General features: G+C 39.9%; 1 pseudogene; it reads right to left on the bottom strand.

Annotated features, from left to right (window-relative positions):
- Nucleotides 1-16,910: 16,910 nt before the first annotated feature.
- On the bottom strand, nt 16,911-17,511 carry LOC102498601 (COMM domain-containing protein 10 pseudogene; annotated as a pseudogene).

The raw sequence follows: 17,511 nt of genomic DNA, 5'->3' as shown, positions 1-17,511 counted from the left end.
TATAAGGTGGCTTAAAGTCACGCTGGGTGCGTGTGCCTGCATGCCCAAGATCCTGAGAGGAGAATGGAGGAGAAGGTATTGCGGCATGGCCATCCCTAGGGGGTGATTTCTCGCTTTCTGTCTCTCTGTCTCTCTCTGTCTTTCTGAGCAAAACCCTCTCCAAAAAACATATATATATATATATGTGTGTGTGTATGTATATATGTATATATATATTCGTACATATATATGAAATGTACATGTGTATTTATGTGTATATATAGTTTCGGAAGCTAGCCCCACCTCCCCACACCTCCTGAGGACTGCAGTGAAGTTATAAACTTCAAGCTAAGAACATTTCCCCAGGATGTAGGGAATAGACAAAATATTTTTTTTTCTAAATACCGCAGAACACTGTATAAAACTACTGTGTGCTTAAGAGACAAAACAAAAGCAATGCATAAAGTTAGAATCAGAGTGCTATGGGAGTGCTAAAGAAAAAGCTAATAGTTTCTGCAAAGTGTCTCAGGGGTGGCTTCATGGAGAAAGGTTCTCACATCAGGCAATAGAGAATAGAATTTTGAATGCAATGACAGAGGAAAAGAAAATTGAAGACAGAGTAAAGTGTGAGCAAAGACACGGAGACACGACAGTGCAAGAGCTCTTCTGATATGGTTCAAATGTGGAACCCATGAAAAGAAAGAAAGCAGGCAGAACAGAGACAAATTGTGCTGAGTCTCAAAAAATAGTATCATTTCCTGTGAAGAACCATTAAACTTTTAGAGAATGGTAATTACACGCTCTAAGCGTGTAATTAGTAAGAGTTGTGGCATTAACAAAAATCAAAGTCGTTGGGCACCTAGATAGATTCTAAATATTGTAAATTGGAACCTGTTGGTAGATCGCATGGCTTTGTCTCTACATTATTATTATTATTATTATTATTATTATTATTATTATTATTTATTTTTTGGCACATGCACTGACCAGAGAGACAGAGAGGGAAAGTGAGAAGGTACCACCCCCCTTCTCCTCCATTCTCCCCTTGGGATTTTGAGCACACAGGCACACACTCTCTGGCATAGTTTTCAAGCTTTCAGTTCTGGACTTGAACCACTCAATCGGCCATGTAGGATACCTTAATCACCATGTCACTGACTGGCCCCTGCTTCCACGTTTTAGGGTTTTTAAATCTTTGCTCTAGAAGCTTCTATTAAATTAAATCAAGGTGAGAGTTACACTGATTCTTACGCGGATTAAGTGTAGAGAAATATGCTGGTGAATGTTCAGGTGGATTTAGAGGACAGGCTGCTGAAAAAGTTCAAATCTGTTCAGAATTAAAGAGGGAGAATCAATTTGGACTGATAAGAGAAAAGCAGCTCTGCCACTACTCCAAATGGGAGAATAAACACTGACAAAAGCTGGCTGTAGTGTTAACAGGAGACACTGTTCCTACCAAGGTCATACAGAGTTACAATGCCATAATGATGGCCTCTTTGAGTGATTACTGACTCCTGACCAGTGACGCTCCGGTCTACTCGCTATTTTCATTTAGTACTGGAGCTACCCAATTGCTCAACCAGCTTTACCTCATGACAATTCCTAATCTCCAGTTAGTTCCCCCTCCTTCTAATTTTACCTCAATATAATCAACCCGAAACTGATTTCTGCTTTCCTCAGATCTTCTTCAAAATCCTTCAAAGAAAGCCCAATTTGCAAAAGATTCCTCCTTCCTCATTCTTGTCTAGAAGTACCATCCCTGTCTCTGCAAGGCAATGAGTCTGATTTTGTCAGACTACTAGCTTACTCCTAATAGTCTTTAACTGGCTAGGTTTCATTTCTTTGCATTTTTTGTTTGTTTTTGGTTTTTTTGGTTTTCTTTTTTAAGGTTTTTGCCACAGGGCATGTGCACTCACCAGAGAGAGACAGAGAGAGACGTTGAGAGGGAAAGTGAGAAATGACCCCTAGGAAGGATGGCCGTGCTGTGATTCCTTCCCCCTCCATTCTCCTTTTGAAATTTTGGGCATGCATGCACACATGCTGGTATGAGTTTTCAAGACTTGTTTCAAGTCCAAAGCTTGAAAACTTGCAGTTGCCATGTGGTAGTCCAGCGCCTTAACCACCACGCCACCTGCTGGCCCAAGGCTGATTAGGTTTAAACAACCCATTTAGTGGTGTCAACCTCTTTGCATGAGACAGAGATTGAGTGAGATTTTCATGGGGAGATTTTATTATAAAGAAAATGGTGAAGGACTGGCTCTGTGGTTTGAGGGTTAAGGCAGTGGGATACTGCATGGCTGATCACACAGGATTCAAGTCCAGATCAGCAGCTTTAGAAAAACACTGGGTGCCTGTGTGTGGACACACAAAATTCAGAAAGGAGGGAGAGATGGCGGAGAAGGGACTGCAACATAACCATTCCCCATGAAGCGTGCTTTCTCCTCTCCTCTCTCTCTCTCTCTCTCTCTCTCTCTCTCTCTCTCTCTCTCTCTCTCTCGTGAGCAGACTTGCCCTTTAGCAGGAAAAAAAAAAGGCAAGGAAAAGAAATAGCAAAAAGAGACAAAGGTCACAGTGATATTGATAGATAAGTAAAGTGGCCCTCTAAAGCTGAACTAGGCAAGCAAGTTCAAGATTATGAAATGGGTTTGGGAGGTCTCTACCAGCAAGAACAATTGAAACCAGATAGTAGTTTAGATCACCAAGGAAGAAGTTATAGTAAAAGGCAAGGGCAGAATCTTGAGAAACAACTATAGTACATTTAAGAATCAGAGAAATGATTCAAGAAACTCCTATGGTCAAAATACTTGAAAGTCAATATTAAGTCTCTATTAAGCTTCAGAGCCATAAATTTTAGGAGAAGCCCTCCCTAGATTTTGTTACAAGTGTTTAAGTGGATGCAATGTCTTTAGAACCAGTTATGAAAAATAAAGTACTATTATTCCTTTTTTTTTCCCCAGAGAGATTTTTGCTTCAGGGCATGTGCACTCACCAGAGAGACAGAGACAAGAAAGCAAGACATCACCCCTGAGGCCGAGAGGTGGGGGATGGGGGTATCAAACTGCCATCAACTATGTTGGTGGAACGAAGTAACCACTGCTCCATCTGCTGGTCCCACTACTGTTCTTACATGTGGTGGGTTAAGGCTCCTTGCCCCTCTTCCTCTAAGCGGATGCAAAGATATTTAAAATCATCCACCAATCTCTTAGCTAGTTCCTATTTTACTTTAAATCTGTTTTCCCTTTAAATATGTCTATCTCCATTAGTAGCTTAGAAAGAGACCTGTTACTTTGAACCCCAGATAAAAGAAGGGAACTTGTGAATGTTTTATCTTTGATCCACAATTTCTGCTTTAGAAAGGCGGTGGGGGGGGGCGGAGAATCTCTGCCTTAAGTGAGAGGCTATCAGTGTTCTCTGCAAAGGTTTGGCTGTAAGGCTAAAGGTCACTCCTCACCCACATATATGGGGGGAAATGCCAAATAACAGTGTAGGACATTTTGGATCAGGGATCAGTAGACATTTTCTGTACAAGATCAGACAACTGGCTTTGTTGACCAACCTTTGGTTAAACCATCTAACTCCACCATTGTATTTTGTCCACAGACAATATGCAAGTGAATGGGTATGGTTGTGTAAGATGGATTTTTTTTATTTACAAAAACAGGCAGCAGGATTTATTTGGCCCCATATGTCAGTTTGTGGGTCCTGCCTTATAGATGACCAGAAACTGTCAATCCCAGAAAGGAGAACACTGTAGCGGGAAAAGACTGGTTCTGTTACTGGCCGTGCTACTAATAGTATGTGTAACTTAACTATTGATGGCTCCACTTTCTCATCTGTAAAAGGACCATAACAGTCATTGCTAAAGACCGTATGAGGATTCAACGAATCAAGATATTCAAGCACTTAGACCTGGATCAGCATAAATGACTCAGAAGCTGTTATTTTTATTATCTTCATGTAGAAGTCTAAAGACAGTCACAACAAAATATAATTTGAACATTGCTTTGGATAAAGAATGAGAGTATATAAAGTCCTTTTATTGGTTTTCATTCTTGCTTTCCTCCAAATTTCTACCTCATTGACATTTTTAAAATCAAAAGATCCCTAGTCCAATGTAATGAGAAAACCCCAATTTGCAAATTCTAAAAGAATATTCCATACAGTCCTCAAACCCTTCAACTCAATATGTCCAAATACTAATCTTTCATCAGCATCACCACTACCCCAATTCTACCCTCCCGACTACAACAACAGTATCCAATTCCAGACAGCTATTGTCCAAGAGAGAAAACCAAGAATGTCTTTTCTCTGTCCCTCTCAATCCATCTGCATTCAATCACAAAACTCTGTCAATTCCATCTCCATAATGCAGAATGTATTTTTAATAACTAGGTAATTTCAGGTAAGGAGAGTAGATTATTTGGAAATAAAGGCAGTAGGCAAGAAATTGATTTATAAAAATGTTATTTATTTATGTTTCAAGTATGAGAATGCCTGGATTTGCCTCTGAGATAAGATCATAAAAAAAAAGAAGAGAAAGACTAATTAAAATTGGGATCTTAAAGAAAGTACGGAACAGGAGCGCCAGTAGAATCAAGAGTCCAATTAAGAAGGTTATCTTTGCTAGGGGAAGAAACAGTTATTCATCTCTCAAAGTCAGAAGCAAAGGAAGACCCAGAGGATGAACAAGTGGGAGATTCTGTAAAGGAGACCAGGAAAGCTGAGATTTCCCGTTTCATTGGCTTCTCCACGTGACTGGCCAGAAGAACAGAAGCACTGAGCTTTCAGGAAGGAAAGGTAAAGAGGAGAGTTCTCAGCACAGGGAAAGTAGATAAGGAGGCTGAAGAAGATAGTCTTCATTGCTTAGGTACATATTGCATTGACTATGGGGCTAAATCTAAGTCCTTCAAGGAAAAGTTGAGTACCAGAGGTAATAAAATTAATACTTCATGCCTCATTTTATGGCTTTAAAACCCTTTGGAAAATTAACTTTTGTTCATTTCCAAATAGACTAACTCCACAGATGGGCTTTGAGTTCATGGTAGCCACATTTAATAGACAGAAAAATTTAGAGTACTTGCCTTTTGACCCCCTGCAGTGCCACAGTAGGAAGCTTCAGCCTTAGCTGGTAAAACCGTGATTGGCAAGGGTACAATGGCAAACAGAGGTGCTTGAGACCACTCCATGGGCAATTCAGGCTCAGACTGTCATGGTGGAGAGCAGCCCTGGGGAAAGCCAGGCTGTGTTACTGTGTACACGAAATCCGATGGAATCAATGGTGAGAGACTGACCAACCACTAAAAGACACTGCCCACAACTTGGATGTATTAAGTGCCTGTGCTGTTTTGGCTGGTGATACCTGCCAAACTCGCACACGTACATAGCACACAAACCCATTTCTATTGCTATCCCTGTTCTTTTCTTTCTTAGTCAAGGAATAACTTTCACTGTAACTGCATTTCAAAAATGAAAAGTCATTCCCAAGCTCATCCCAGTTCAAGCAAGTAATCCCCTGTTTACTTCGTCTCCTATTTGACTTTTGCTATTTAGAAAGAACTCAGAGATCTGACCCTATGAAACCATGTAGGCATGTAAGAAAATGGGGTCAACCTCAGATTTAGAAAATTCTGCCCCTAGAAAACATCCTCAGGCCTGATTTGTGTAAACCAGCATTCCGAGAGACTCTTTCCTAAAGAGATCTGATCACTGATGTGCTGTTACTTATTAATTGCCATGGGAACCACCAGCTGTCATCACGTCATCTTTTATAGGCATGCTGTAAATATTAAAAGAGCGCATTAAAATTACCCCGTGTGCAGCAGCAGCTGATGCTGTTTTATGGAGACAATATTAGAGATCATGCAGAAGTATCACACTACAACTCCCATGATCCCTATTTCTCACAACTCCCCTGGAGCACAACGCTGAGCCACAATTTTAGCTCTACTCACAGCAGGGGGTAATTTCACTCGTCGTTTACACTGAAACAAACTCTATCCCTTAAACCAGGGTGTGTAGTTAATGACAGATGACTTCTTACACTCACTCACCAGTCAACTTTCTATTGTAAAAATTAATACGGGAGAATTGTCTTTTAAATTTCCCAGGGAGAAAAAAGTATTTCACCTTTCTTATAGTTAAGGCTAGTGTGTGTGAGCATATCCTAGGAGTTGTAAGACCTGTCTTACTTGGCCTGGCTGTGTATCAACTGAAGTGAATATTCTAGCAAGATGAGACATTTGTTTGACCTGTTTTGTGAAATATACCCAGAGCTATTTTGAAATTTATTTGAGTTACTCAGTGAGTCCTGCTTGTCCCCAAAGATCTCTATGGACTCACCATGATTTCTGAAATGTCAACTACTGTACTAGAGAACTAGAACCTGCTGGGTTTAGTTTTTGTTTGTTTGTTTGTTTGTTTGTTTCTTTCTTTCTTTCTTTCTTTCTTTCTTTCTTTCTTTTTTCTTTCTTTTTTGAGAGGTTTTGCTATAGGGCATGTGCGCTCACCAGAAAGACAGAGAGAGATAGACAGAAAGCAAGAAATCACCTCTCCAGAAGGGATGACCACGCCACAATCCCTTCTCCTCCATTCTCCTCTCGGGAACTTGGGCACACACACACATGCACCGGCATGAGTTTAAGCCACCGGGTCTGGGGCTCAAACCACCATCAACTACATGGGAGTCCAGCAACATAGCCATTACGCTAACTGCTAGTCCCAGATTTCTGGATTTTTAAATGCTTATAGGTAATTCTATTGTAATATATAGTGAGGGTTTCACCTATAGAATGAAACCTAAACTCATCAGACAGACATATTCTGACTTCTCAAGGTCAGGAGCCTGTTAGCCATCTTGGCACTCCAATGGGCAAACATAGTGCCTGACACTTAATAGATTATAAACAAATGTTGATTGAATTAATAGATGATTGAATGGACTAGATGTATAGATTTCAGTAAAGGCCAATGGAAAGTTGTAATTTGAACATCCTAAAAGGAAGGTGAGAGAGGGAAGTGAGTCTAAGGATGAAACCAGAGGCAGAAAGCAGAAAAAGTAGATTCCTAAGAAAATTCCGCCAACTTTGCAGTTTTTCTTAGACTATTCCAGTACTGAAAAGCACCCTTAAGGATGAGTAAGAGAATGAGCCAGAGTGTATCTCTGTCCTAACATCTGCACATTTGGCAGCCCCTTTGATCACTGACTAGCTTTCTTGTTTTTAGATTTTCGTCATAGAGTTTGTGTACTTGCCGGAGAGAAAGACAGACAGAGCCAGAGAGAGAGAAAGTGAGAAGTTACCCCCCGGCAGGATGGGCACACAGCAATCTCTTCTCCCTCATTCTCTCTGGATTTTGGACACTCACACACCTACACCTGGCATGAGTTTCAAGCCACTGGCTCTAGGACTCAAACTGCAGTCAGCCACGTGGGACTCTAGCATCTTAACCACCATGCCACCTGCTGATCTCTTGATTTACACTGTGTTCTTAGAATTCTGAAAATCTGTGGGGCATTATTTTTCAGGTTCAAAAACACTATTAAATCCCATGAATCCCAAACCTCCTGAGGAGGGCATGCCTTCAGTGCCTTATTTGAGCTGGAGTATGAAGTCTACCCATTAGGTTTTCACATATTTCTTACGTGAGGTCTGGGTAGGACATGGGTTTCCTTTTAGTGATGTGATCCTGACTTATAAAACTCATTTACTGGAAATTCTTGTTCCTTGGATACTGGTCATGAAAGAGGTGTGTGTTTCCCTTAGCTGGCAGACAAAGGAAAGTTGTGATAATTTCCCTGAAAAACATTAACCCAAGTCCCCACCCATGGGCGGGTCCTCTATTTCTTTTGGAGGGAAGGAGAAGGAACAAAACCAGAATAAAAGGGAGGAAAGCAATCAAATGAATGAAAATATGAGCTCTCTCCCGGAAATGTGGGTAGATAGCCAAGGTCTGATTTTGGAAAACTGGTATAACAGGAAAGACCTTTCCTCTCCTCAGGAAATTATTACTCACCCATTTCACCAGTGCAAACTCCTGAATGTGAATACTAGATTCAATAGGACTCAGAGAACCTACTGATGTATATTTAAAATTCACCCTGTTTCCAGAATGGAAACCTGACTTTCCTGAATTCCAATTCAAAGAGGTTTGTCCACGTGGTTTCCAAGGGCTATTACAGTTCTTCTGGTTCGTCCAGACTCTATGTTTTCTCTTCAATTTATTATACCTACTGTTAAAATATCTGACTCATGAAAACCCTTGAGAAGCTCATGAACACTCTGGACCTCCTACCCCACAGTATGCTCGTACCCATAGCACTTGGCATGGTCCATGGGGTTTGTGGGCCCCTCTGAAACTTCTGTTGTGAACCCATATCCTCCCAATCTGCTTAGAAACTCCCAATTGCCTACCAAATATATTATCAAAACCTGTCGGCTGCCATCCATTCAAAGCCCCCCACTACCTGTTCTTCTAAGAATGACTCTCAAAATTCACTGTTTTGACTTACATGTATAGAATGTTTATCCCTTATAAGACATTAAAAATCTATGCTTGATATGTGTGCATGTGTTATGCATACAAGTAAATATAAAGCATTAGATTAGATAGAGTCTAACAAAAGCATGTAAATATACACAACTTGCTGATAAGGAATTTATGCTCTAAAAAGATAAGACGATTAAGTAATGATATTAAAAGTGGCATTAGTCGTGACAGATGCTGTTGCTTGCCTCCTCAGTAGTCATTTTCTATTTATTCTTTATGAGGCAGGAAAAAGTTAGCAAACAAATGGGCAAGGGGGTTGGAGGATCTGCCTATATGACTAGATAGATAAACTGACCAGCGCAGAAAATTCTCCTCCCAAGGGAATGCAGGCAGGAGATTTCCAGTGGGGGAGAGGGGATGTCTAGCTAATTAAACCACATTTGATAGAGACAATGAGATGAGAACAAGCAGTGGGCCCAGCCAGTGATCAACCAACACAACCTAGGTTAAAAATTATAGACCTCACAGAATGTAATTGCTGGGGCCTTTTGAACCTCTCTTTCTTGGTCCACTCAGGCTTGCTCCTACCTGTCCTACTTTTGCTTCTACTTAATAAACTACCTTTTCCTTTCACTATTGATGTGTTTCTTTCAACTCTTTGTCCGAAACACCAAGAACCTAAATATCATTCACAGAAGCCATCCCACAACACTTCCTGTGAGAACAAAAATTTGTTCTACTAGTTACCTAGATGTAACTGATTTTATTCAGCTCTTTGAAAAGGACACAAATGGGGGACCAGCAGAAGGTGTAATGGTTACATCACTGGACTCTGATGTAGTTGAACGGAGTTCCAGTGTCAGACCCGGTAACTTAAACCTCATGCCAGGTGCATGTGCATGCGTGCCCCAAATACCAAGAGAATGGAGAAGGGATTGTGGCATGGCCATCCCCTCTGGAGAGTGATTTCTCTCTTTCTGTCTCTCTGCCTCTTTGGCAAATGCACACACCCTATAGCAAAAATCTCTCTCTAAAAAAAAGAAGGAAGAGGGACACAAGTGGAAGAGAATCTCTTGTTCCCACTGTGGGCCTTGGTGTGTGACCAATGAAGTCAGTGTCTGGAATGGCAGCAGCCATCTTGTAACAGAGGTGATATAGCTTGTACAGGTCCCTCTGTGAGGGATGAAGCAGAAAGATGGAAGGAACCTGAGTCCTTGATGGAATGGGAGAGCTGCTGACTTATCAAATTAGGGAAGTAGGGGCCTCCAGGATTCTTATTAGTAAAATAATAAATCCCTTTATAATTTAATACATTCTTGTAGAAGAAACATCTGAGCTACAATAAAATTTTAAAGAGTTCATCTGAGTAAAAAATCAATTCATGATTTGGAAATCATCAAACCCAATGGAGTTTAGTGTTCCAATGACAAAAACATCAGACAAAAAAAAAAAATGCAGACACAAAAAAGAAGTAATTTGATTAACTTGGGGATGGAATTCTGGCTAGTTTTTCCTTTCCCAAAGTTGTTTCCAGGGGACTAGGAGAGTCACATTTATAAACATTAGCAGAGGCCTACAAATAGTAACAGACCATTGATAATGGGATGTTACATCTTGTCCCAGGAATTGTGTTTTCATGATGTATAGTCTTATCTCTTAGAATAAAGCACAGATTTTTTTTTTTCTGATTTCGTTCCTCAGGAATGAGTTGTGGTTTTCTTTAATCGAATACTAATCTAAAAATCTCAAACACCGGGATGACAGGTGGTGTGGTGGTTAAGGCCACTGGACTCCTACATGGCCAAGCATGGTTTGAGTCCCGGACCTGGTAGCTTGCTTTCTCACTTTCTTTCTTTCACTCTCCCTCGCTCTGTCCCTCTCTGGTCAAATTAAAAATAAATAAAGTTAAATAAAATAATTCTTTTGAAAAAATTTCAAACACCTAAGGCTGGGCCAATGTAAAAGATTCCTTATGCTAATCAACAGCTCTCCTGGTCTAAGAACCAAATAAAAGGAATCACTGTATCTTAGCACCCTGAGAAACATGCTTGTCTTTCTCCAGGCCTGGCTGTTCAATTTTTATGCTTAGTAATAAACCTCAATAATTATTATTTCTGCCGAGTTGGTTATTTCAACTGACAAGTTTGTAATTATAAAATTATCTTTTTTGAAGTACCTTGTTGGAAAGTCTCTAGTCATACAAAATCATATGTCAAATGTCTATCTTACAAAAGCATTTACCATAAGTGACTGAAGTTAAAATGACCCACGTTAAGCAAGATTAAGGCTATTGGTGGACATCATTGGCTTTGTTTGCTTGAAGGAGTCTAGCTTAAGGTTTAGCAGGACTGCAGCGATTTTGAAATTAAGAAAAGGGTTAAAAATTATAGACCTCACAGAATGTAATTGCTGGGGCCTTTTGAACCTCTCTTTCTTGGTCCACTCAGGCTTGCTCCTACCTGTCCTACTTTTGCTTCTACTTAATAAACTACCTTTTCCTTTCACTATTGATGTGTTTCTTTCAACTCTTTGTCCGAAACACCAAGAACCTAAATATCATTCACAGAAGCCATCCCACAACACTTCCTGTGAGAACAAAAATTTGTTCTACTAGTTACCTAGATGTAACTGATTTTATTCAGCTCTTTGAAAAGGACACAAATGGGGGACCAGCAGAAGGTGTAATGGTTACATCACTGGACTCTGATGTAGTTGAACGGAGTTCCAGTGTCAGACCCGGTAACTTAAACCTCATGCCAGGTGCATGTGCATGCGTGCCCCAAATACCAAGAGAATGGAGAAGGGATTGTGGCATGGCCATCCCCTCTGGAGAGTGATTTCTCTCTTTCTGTCTCTCTGCCTCTTTGGCAAATGCACACACCCTATAGCAAAAATCTCTCTCTAAAAAAAAGAAGGAAGAGGGACACAAGTGGAAGAGAATCTCTTGTTCCCACTGTGGGCCTTGGTGTGTGACCAATGAAGTCAGTGTCTGGAATGGCAGCAGCCATCTTGTAACAGAGGTGATATAGCTTGTACAGGTCCCTCTGTGAGGGATGAAGCAGAAAGATGGAAGGAACCTGAGTCCTTGATGGAATGGGAGAGCTGCTGACTTATCAAATTAGGGAAGTAGGGGCCTCCAGGATTCTTATTAGTAAAATAATAAATCCCTTTATAATTTAATACATTCTTGTAGAAGAAACATCTGAGCTACAATAAAATTTTAAAGAGTTCATCTGAGTAAAAAATCAATTCATGATTTGGAAATCATCAAACCCAATGGAGTTTAGTGTTCCAATGACAAAAACATCAGACAAAAAAAAAAAATGCAGACACAAAAAAGAAGTAATTTGATTAACTTGGGGATGGAATTCTGGCTAGTTTTTCCTTTCCCAAAGTTGTTTCCAGGGGACTAGGAGAGTCACATTTATAAACATTAGCAGAGGCCTACAAATAGTAACAGACCATTGATAATGGGATGTTACATCTTGTCCCAGGAATTGTGTTTTCATGATGTATAGTCTTATCTCTTAGAATAAAGCACAGATTTTTTTTTTTCTGATTTCGTTCCTCAGGAATGAGTTGTGGTTTTCTTTAATCGAATACTAATCTAAAAATCTCAAACACCGGGATGACAGGTGGTGTGGTGGTTAAGGCCACTGGACTCCTACATGGCCAAGCATGGTTTGAGTCCCGGACCTGGTAGCTTGCTTTCTCACTTTCTTTCTTTCACTCTCCCTCGCTCTGTCCCTCTCTGGTCAAATTAAAAATAAATAAAGTTAAATAAAATAATTCTTTTGAAAAAATTTCAAACACCTAAGGCTGGGCCAATGTAAAAGATTCCTTATGCTAATCAACAGCTCTCCTGGTCTAAGAACCAAATAAAAGGAATCACTGTATCTTAGCACCCTGAGAAACATGCTTGTCTTTCTCCAGGCCTGGCTGTTCAATTTTTATGCTTAGTAATAAACCTCAATAATTATTATTTCTGCCGAGTTGGTTATTTCAACTGACAAGTTTGTAATTATAAAATTATCTTTTTTGAAGTACCTTGTTGGAAAGTCTCTAGTCATACAAAATCATATGTCAAATGTCTATCTTACAAAAGCATTTACCATAAGTGACTGAAGTTAAAATGACCCACGTTAAGCAAGATTAAGGCTATTGGTGGACATCATTGGCTTTGTTTGCTTGAAGGAGTCTAGCTTAAGGTTTAGCAGGACTGCAGCGATTTTGAAATTAAGAAAAGTCTCTACTGAGAACAATCTGACCAAGTGTTGAATAATAGAGAGAGGACAGTTGCCTGTTTGGGCAAGAGATGATTGTCCATCTGAAGACCATGAAGGAGGAAAGACAAAGAGATTCGGTTTGAAGGACACTAGGTTTTTTGTGACAGATTAATAATGGGTGCACCTCTTTAGTTTCAATTCAAAATCTCTTGGAATGAACGTTAGCAAGCAGGTCTATGTATAGTTATGATCCTGGGATCAATTCATATCTTTCCTGGTAGATTTATAACCTTTTCAGTTCCCTGCGTATTTCTTGGGGTTTCTGCTATACCAATTTACATGAGAAGTATTGCCAATCGACGAAGTAATGCTAAGTTTCCTTTAAAGTTATATTTACATAGATATGTTATTGATATGTGTGTTCTTCGGATTATGTAAAACTTTTTAAAGTTCTGCAGCACTGTTACCTATAAATGCTGTGTGCAATAAAAATGACTGAGTTTTTTGTCAATTGCATCATTATTATAATGAACTGCTGTCAACTCAGCTGTATTAAAAATGGCTATTTTATGTGTTTTGTTATCCACAATTTAAAAATAGATTCCCATGGAAAAGACTCTAACAAGTACTCTTGAATATTGACTTCTGACAGCTTAAAAAAAAAATCAAGACATCAGGTAAACGATTCCTGAAAGCCACTCCATCCAAGCCTCCTTGTTGCTCAAATTCGGCCCAAAACAGGTTTTGACACTGACTCTTAGTCTCTGGTCAGTCTTCTCCAGTGTGGGACAACCAGACTAACACCTGAGACAAGTCTATCCTGGCACCAAGGGACAACTGAAGTATGACCACAGGATAAATGATCAACGATCTTTATAGAGAAAGATCTTGGTCAAGAGGGCAAAGTATGAATGTTTTCTAAATCCAAATAATCATTTGATTCAATTCTAAATAAATTGAGCCAGGAAGGCCGTGGAGAAGATGTTTTCTCAGGCTAGCATTCCTGATAATAAGAGCTGTTGTAACAAATGAACAAAAAAATGTTTGGTAAGCAAGTATGGAGATTATGCTCATCTGATCTACCTGGTGCAATCTTGGCCTCAGTTTTCTGAGAACTGATGAATATTAAGAAGCCCCGGGTACCATGGACAGTGGGGAATCAAACCATAGATTCATCATATCAACATGAAGCCATTTCTGCCCAAAACAGAGGTCAACAAACACTAAGATACCTGGAAAGACAAGCCTCTTGACAATTATCCTGCTTTGAAACCCTGGGTCGGCTTGGGAAAGTAGTGCTTTAGTTAAGATTCCTCAGTCTATAACTTCTTCCACAACTACAGACTGAGCACTGGAACAGAACTCAGATGGATTTACTGGGGCATACCTGGTGGGGATGAATATTTCTTTGACTGTGCTCTGTTACCTTAGTGGGGGAGTTGGAGTTCACCAACAGTGCTATGAAATGTATCTAAGACTCTCTTAACCTTGGCTAATGGTACTGTCAAATCTACAGGTGGTATTTGATCATAGGATGGTATTTGATTATATTTTACCCTAATGAGGTGGTATTTGTGTGACATTTGATATTTCCTGTTGTTTCTCTATGGGTACCTCCTCTCAGGTGGAGAAAGGTGTTGAAAAAATTAGGCAACAAGCAATTTGGCTTCAGATCCCTTTATATTAACATACCTCGTTATTAAAGGAGACTGCTGATTGACTTTCTAACATATTTATCTGGCTCCTGAATGGACTAAAAAGTATACTTAAAGAAAAGAAAAAGTGTTAATTACTGGATTGTTGACAATACTGCTTAGATATTTGGAATTCAAAGGATAATTATATTGTCTTCTGGATATACCAAACCTCATGAGTCAATCATTCTGTAAGATCAGAAGAGATCAGGGAGAGGCCTTTCAGTTTTTTCCTAATAAAATCCAACTCCATTAAAAATTGTGGGCATTGGGACCAGCAGGTGGCATGGTGATTAAGGCTCTGGACACTCCCACATGGCCGACCACAGTTCAAGTCCTGGACCTGGTGGCTTTCGTTCTCTCTTTCCCATTCTCTCTCTCTCTCTCTCCCTTTCTTTCTCTCTCTCTGGTCAAATTAAAATAAATTAATGAATAAATAAAATTAATTAAATAAATAGTTCTTTTAAAAAATTGGGGGCATATTTGACAGAGGGGATTAAAATAGGCCAGCTTGGGGACCAGAAGATGGCATAATGGTTACATAGCTGGACTTCCACATAGTCAACCATGGTTTGAGTCTTGAACCCAGTGGCTTAAAACAAACACCAGGTGCTTGTGTGTGCATGCACAAAATCCCAAGAGGAGAATGGAGAAGGGAATGCAGTGTGGCCATTCCCCCCAGGGGGTGATTTCTTGCTTTCTGTCTCTCTGTCTTTCTCTGTCTCCCCAGCAACTGCATGCACCCTATAGCAAAAATCTCTTAAAAAAAAAAAATAGGATAGCTTAGAGGGTTAGCAGAACTGCAGCCATTTTGAAATTAAGAAAAGCCTGTAATTCTCAAGAACAATCTGACCAAGTGCTGAATCACAGAGAGATCTTTAGAAGAGTGGTCAGATTAGAAACCAAGAATGAATATTTGAAGTAAAACAGGAATCAGGATAATTATTCAAGGTAAAGCGATTGACTCTGACTGATGGTAGTGAGGAATGATTTGCATGTGCTTGTATTTTGTACCAAGAAACACTGAGAAGATGTTGAGCTTTTCAAGATAGTTCGATGGTGTTTGCTGTCTCCCTGTAACCAGTTTCAGAAATAAAATCCCTTCCTCTCCAGCCTCTGCCTTTCTTCTTCTTCTTCTTCTTTTCTTCTTCTTCTTCTTTAAGAGAGATGTTTTGCTATAGAGTACGTGCACTCACCAGAGACACAGAGAGAGACGGAAAGTGAGAAAGTACCCCCCAGGGAGAGGACCGTGCTGCTGCAATCCCTTCTCCTCTATTCTCCTCTGCTTGTACATGTGCCTGGTGTGAGTTTTAAGCCACCAAGTCCGGGATTAGTACCAGGTCAGCCATGTAACAATTCCACCGTCTGCTGGTCCCTGCCTTTCTTCTTATTAACTGCAAGAAGCTGCAGCAGACTTACTTGGCCAGTGACACACTCAGGGAGTACTTCAGATCCAGTCCCCATTATTTTAATTTTGCTGTTCATAGTTCTCAGTTTTTGTTTTCTGATACTGGAGTTGAAAGCATCCTTTTTGTTACAGGCACCTTAAGGTAGGCACAGATAATGGGCTATGGAAATCAGAAAAGGGGTTGACTAGTGGCTGAATCCGGTGTTTAACTCTAATTTGGGTATGTATACACGTACATATGCATGTGTATATATGTATATAATATCTGTTTATTTCTGTAAACACCATGCCACTTGCCAGTCCAAATTTTTTTTATATTTCCACCTTTGTTATTTTGAGGCAATGTGGCATAGGAGGAAATAGCATGGGTTTAGAGTGAGCTTCTGGTACTCTCTCAGAGGGACGCTTTGGGAAGTTATTTCTTTATATAAGCTTTAGCATTTTAAAAGATGTTTACCGTGATTACATTTATCTAAGCAACAGACATACATGTTCAGTTGTAAGATGTCAACTAAATTTCCGTGGCAAATATGCTTTTGTGTTTAATACTAGTAACATTATAGAGTTGATGCAGAATCCTAAGGATAATCTAGTAGTCACTAAGTTTTTCTTAGGTCTTCACTTTAGATGCTATCATTTCTAGCACAGGTAAGCAGGCAGTCTTTCATATGCTCAGACACTGGGATGTTTGGTTGCTACTCTATCAGCTGGCTTGCAGACAAGAAGCCAGCCATTTTAAGAATGTGTTAAGTGAACAACTTGCAAATTACAGGATTGGAAAAACCCTAAGAATGCACAATTGTGATCATTTACAACCGTCACAACTGTGGCTGAAGACTGTTCATGCCGTTCTTCTGAAATGAGATCTCAAATCAGTATAGTTTAAAATAAAAGGCTTTAACAAAAAATTGGCATATACACAATTTCTCTACCCATTTGTGTGTCAACCATTAAACTTTTCCACTTGAAAAAAATGCAATGGAAAACTGGACCCCATGTTTCACCATCTCAGTTAATATTCACAGTTACAGTGGCTATAACTCAGGATACAGCATCACCAATACTTCCCAGAGCCAGTTTATACTGAAGTCAAGTTCTTTACACCAAGTAAATGGTTGTCTACAACCACTGGCTAGTGTACATATGAACTAAAATGCTGCTCCAGTCATCTGCTCTGCTTCTTCTGTTCCTCAGTTCATGCTTAGAAACCTTTGAATCTTCATTGCTCACCCCTAGTTGTAACACAGCTTGAGGAGATTGGAGTTTTGCGGGAGCTGAGTGAGCCATTTGAAGATTAAGCTGCCATCCAACTGTCTCAAGCTTGTGGGGAGCCAAAACCCTCTGCCTGAACTTTTCAACCGTCTCTTGACCCATAGCAGACCAAGGCTTGACAAATGCTCCTGCTTTGTCTTGTCCACAATGAATGTTCTCTAAGTGCTGCTGCAAAGCTGCTGGCTTCACATTGTGATATACTGCCTGTTCTAAAATAAATTATATTGTTTCAAGAACTAGGTGAAGCTCTTGTTTCCCTAGAGAAAAATGCAATTTGACATTTTTCTTCCTCTTCTTCATTGAAACTGCTCTCCGCCTTTAGGTGAAGTTTTTGAAGAATTTGAGTTAGCAATCATGGAAATCTTTCTGGATCTATTGCATTTATCAGCAACACTGCTTTTTTCATGCTGGGACTCTCCCGCAGGGCCAGCGCCCCAGATGCCACCAT

Source organism: Tupaia chinensis, unplaced genomic scaffold (genome assembly GCF_000334495.1).
Source record: "Tupaia chinensis unplaced genomic scaffold, TupChi_1.0 Scaffold143247_2, whole genome shotgun sequence".
Classification (NCBI taxonomy): domain Eukaryota; kingdom Metazoa; phylum Chordata; class Mammalia; order Scandentia; family Tupaiidae; genus Tupaia; species Tupaia belangeri.
Note: the sequence above shows the minus strand (reverse complement) of the source record. Positions and strands in the feature narration are given on the sequence as shown.